Below are 5,045 nucleotides of genomic sequence, written 5' to 3'. Positions count from 1 at the left end.
CACTGGCGGCGGCCGGGGCGTTTTCTACGCGCGGGCGGCGAGGGGGCGGGGGGCCGGGGGCGGGCCCGGGCCCGAGTCGGCACAATGAGGATGCGGGGCCCGGGGGCTCCCCCCTCGGGGCGCGGCCGGACGGGCGCTCAGCTCGGCTGGGTGCGCCGCGCCCACATCAAAGGCGGCCCAGCCTGCTTGCCTGCCTGCCTGCCGCGGCCTCTCCACCGCCTCCTCCTCCTCCTCCTCCTGGCGGCTCCGGGTTAGAGGGAGGCGCTCAGACTCTCGGAGACGGGACGCGCAGCTCCGAAGGGGCAGAGCCCGCGAGGCTGGAGCTGGTGAGCGCTGGAAGCCGTCGGAGCTGTGCGCCCGGGCGCAATGACCCGCGCCGCGGCGCAAATGCTGCCCGAATTGGGAAGGCGGCGGTCCCCAAGAACGCAGTTAGGTGCGGAGCGTCCTCACTCACCCACATTCGCTACTAGCACTCACTCACACCCACTAGCGCTTCAGTGGGGAGCCGGGAGGGGGCGGGCCAGGCCCAGCCCCCGGGGCGGCTCCGTTTAAGGGGGTTCGCTTTCGCCCGCCCTGTGAGTCCACGCAGGACCGTGGCGTGTCCCAGATGCCCTCTCGGACGGCTGGCACTCTGAGACCCCTTCTGATGTCTCCGTCCTTGCCGCTGCGGGGGAGGGGGGTCTCCAGGACTTCTCTCCCCCTCACCCTCCTCCAGAGCTCTCGGGTCGGTTCTCGGGCTCCCAGCGGGGCTCTCTGGTAGGCGAGCCAGCTTTGGAAACGCGCGGCTGCCACCTAGCGGCCCCGAGGCGTCGCTGCAACTCCAGCCCGGGAGGGCTACAGGGAACAACCAGCAGGACTCCGGCCAGCGACCACTCTAGGCCCTCCGCCGGCCACCTGGCTGAGACTAGCTTCCGTTTGTATACTAAGCGGTTTAGTTCCTTTAACCAGGACTCCAGTGAGGGTATCTCCTCTCCCCTCCTCTCCCCGCTTCAGGGGCAACACTCCCGTCCTTTCCATCTTCAAAATGTAGGTGTTGTCATATGCCGCCGACAGTCGGGCTGTCCTTTGGCCTGATGCTAAGGGAGAGGTCATAGTGAGAAACAAACTCAAAAAAAAAAATTCAGGAATCCATACTATTTGGTTAAAAACCTGGTGTCACTGGCAGTGGTTGATAATCCCATTGTACTAGAGCATAAACTGAGGTAGCTGCTGTCAAATAGGAAATAACTGTTCCGTGTACCAGCCCTCTCCGCAAGCTCTTGTGAAGTTCCCTTTCAAAGCTAAGGCTCTTAAACAGGTTGCCTCTGTCTCAGCATTAAGACACAAGAACAGAAAACCTTTTGAAAACTAGCTGCTGGGTGTCGGGGAAAGCTTCTGTGTGAAGGGCTGGGCTGAATTTACTTAAGACATTCTCATTGCCAGGTTTGGTCTTGCTTATACTATTATTACATTCTATTACTTTTAAATGGAATGGGTATATAACTATCTTCTAGGTAAAATGCTTGCCATTTTTTTTCTTTTTTTTTAAAGATTTTATTTATTTATTCATGAGAGATAGAGAGAGAGAGAGAGAGAGAGGCAGAGGGAGAAGCAGGCTCCCCGCGGAGCAGGGAGCCCGATGCGGGACTTGATCCCAGGACCCTGGGATCATGACCTGAGCTGAAGGCAGACGCTTAACCGACTGAGCCACCCAGGCGTCCCTTTGCCATTTTTTTCAATGTTCACATAAAGTCTGTCAACCTCACAAATAAGACTATCACCCAAATAAAGACTGACCAAAAAAGTCCAGTCAAGAGAACAGTTCTGAATAAGAGCATGAACTCAAGAGTCAGAAATCCTGGATTTGAATATTGCCTCCAACATTTACTTATAAATTCCAGCAAGTAACAGTCTGAGACTCTGCTTCCTCATCTACAAACCATGGCTAAGAACAGTAACAACTCAAGAGTTGTTTTCAGTTACTGAATGAGGTCATTCTGAGTCTGGCACATAATAAAGGCTCCAAAGGTTTTAGCCATTATTAATATATTATAATTATGTTTCTCAGATTTTCACTTTCTTTGTGATTTCATGAAGTAGGGAGGCAGTATCATTACAGCTTAAGAGGTGTCCAGTCAGGTTCTGTCTTAACTCCAACTCGTCATTTAACCACGTTTTTTCTTACCATTTACATCTCAAATCTAGTTTTCACATACCTATTTACTTACTATATACATGATTTTTATATGGAGTTTTCCTATCTGAATTTGACACATGAATTCATATTAACTTCATACGTACCACTATTTGGTAGTCACTTCTCAATTCATTCAATTACGATTTATTGATCCTACTGTCAAGGCCATGGGTGAAGACAGACAAGTTCCTGTTCTACAAAAGCTATTTCACTTTCAGGGAAAATGGGCAGTAAGTAAGGGAAGTCAAGAGATAAATTCTAGCCTATCAGTGCTTTGAAGAAAACCAATGGGATAGAGAATACCTCTTAGTAATATTTAGGCTAAGCCACAAAGGTGAGGAGAGCTAGCCACGCAAAGGAATATTCCAAGCAAAAGACACCAAGTGCCTACAGGTAGAAAAAAGCTAGGTAACAGGCAGGAATAGCCAGGGTGAGTGGCAAAAGTTCAGGGTAAAAACAGGCAAATACTTGATCATGCCTCAAAGGCTCTCAGAGGCCAATAGGTAGCCAAAGGCCTTTTTTAAAGGGACTATAGATATACAATTTTTAAGTCTGTTTTAAGTGTGCTCAGAGTTTAACATAGATCTATGTAAACACCCCCCCCTTTTTTTTTTAGATCTTACTTATTTGACAGAGAGACAGCAAGAGAGGGAACACAAGTAGGGGGAGTGGGAGAGGGAGAAGCAGGCTTCCTGCTGAGCAGGGAGCCCAATGAGGGGCCGATCTCAGGGTCTGGGATCATGACCTGAGCTGAAGGCAAAGGCCTTAACAACTGAGCGACCCAGACACCCTGTAAACACCTAAGGCATCCTTCCCACACCCATTGCTGGTCCCAAATTAACATTAATTGGTTGGCACTAGATACTAGTGTAATGTAAATAGAACCATGTATTATTGTGCTATTTTGTGTCCAGCTTCTGTTCAGTATGTTTTTGCGATTTCACCCTCATTCATTGTTGCTTTTATCATTTAATTGCCAAGTAGTACTCAACAGTGTGGATGTACTATTATGTTTGGCAATTAGTCTATCAAAGGCTTTGAAACTAAGGGTCAGAATGAATTTGCTTTTCAAAAGCTTATCACAGGTGCTAAAGTAAAGAATGAACTGGAATGGTCCAACTATGGCAGTTGGGGGGCCAAGAAGGCTATTACCAGTCCAGGCAACTGTAGTTTGGGATGGATGACTGCATGCTACATCAAATTCCCAGTTGTAAGCTAGTAAAATTGCAATTTTCTGAGCAGATTCTCATCTGTAAACCCCCCTGTTGTCTTATGCGGGACTGAAAATTTAAAGGGAGTTGAGAATGTATATTGACTGCTAGTGCAATGGGATGCACGCCCCGCAGGGCAAGTTAATGGTTTTGCTTACTGACTAATCCTAAACAACTAGACCTTTGGGACACAGTATATAGTTAAATGTTTTAGATTCCTATCTTTTTCAAGTATGAAAGTAATATACAGCACAGCAACCTGACATTTTCTACTTTTCTCCAATTTAAGACTCACAAAATTCAGGGAGTTCTATTGAATACAAGTATTTTGGATACAGATAGAAGAACCTCCAGCCTAAGAACACAGAGCCTCAAGCCTTCAACAGGATCAAGTAGTTTAATAAGAGTAGACAGACCCTTAGCACAGACGAGGCTCTAAAATTTTCTCAAAACCAGCTCTTAGAACTTTCACAGCATTAAACAGGACCTCTACTGCCAAATGCATGAGTCAGGGAGCAACTGGCTCTTTGGCAAGAACTGGCTGGAAGGTAGCCTTAGACTTTCTGAAATAACATTAACCCTTTATTGTTAACTATACTGGAGTTTTAAAAAAATTAAAACAAACTTTAATCCTTTATCTCCAGAGCCCAGACCACTACCTTTTATTCAGAGGCTCAGTGTATGTGACCCTCAACTTTTCTTGGGCAATTTCAAACAAAAGCCCCACAACCTGGACGGTTTCTCTCCCTCATTAAGCTACTGGTTGTCAAGACCACATAGTAGCTTCTGCAGCTTTATGACACACTATAAACCTCATACTATTACTTGCATGGGTCCATTTAGAGTCTGATCTGCTCTCCCCAAATGGCCTTATTATGTTCTGTGGTTGAAATTTAAGGTAACACAACCTTACACAATTACGGTATCAAATGAAAAGAAGCTTCCCTCAAGTTACCAAGTGCCATCACTGCCCTCCAAATGCTGACCATTCCCCATTGCTTTTCCAAAGGGTCTGATCTGATCATCCGTAAAGTGAAGCTAATGAGCACCACCCACCCAGACAGTTCCTAATTGCCATTTTTTATTTTAAAAGATTTTGAGAGAGAGCAAGCAAGAGCAGGGGGAGGGGCAGGAGTGGGAGCAGCAGATTCCCCACTGAGTGGGGAGCCCCATGCAGGGCTCGATCCCAGGACCCTGAGATCAGATGCTTAACCAACTGAGCCACCCAGGCATCCCTGCCATTCTCTACAAGAAATGGATCATTCCAGGTCTGAGAAAGAAAATGAAGATGAACCTGGAACATTTTCTCACTAGAAAGCAAGACACTATCAGACTACTAGAGTCTGTGATGGTAGGAACAAGCTTGAAGGGGACTCCATCAGCCAAAAAAGATGTAAGAGCGAAACACCAATACATAAAAATCTGAATCCAAAGTACTTAATTAAAACTCACTACTTCCAGGGGCGCCTGGGTGGCTCAGTTGGTTAAGCAACTGCCTTCGGCTCAGGTCATGATCCTGGAGTCCCGGGATCGAGTCCCATATCGGGCTCCTTGCTCAGCAGGGGGTCTGCTTCTCCCTCTGATCCTCCCCCCTCTCATGCTCTCTCTCTCTGTCTCATTCTCTCTCTCAAATAAATAAATAAAATCTTAAAAAAAAA

The sequence above is a fragment of the Leptonychotes weddellii genome, chromosome 7, assembly GCF_054177405.1.
Source record: "Leptonychotes weddellii isolate Sample4059 chromosome 7, ASM5417740v2, whole genome shotgun sequence".
Taxonomy (NCBI): domain Eukaryota; kingdom Metazoa; phylum Chordata; class Mammalia; order Carnivora; family Phocidae; genus Leptonychotes; species Leptonychotes weddellii.
The sequence above is the reverse complement of the archived record's forward strand: the minus strand, read 5'-3'. Positions refer to the sequence as shown.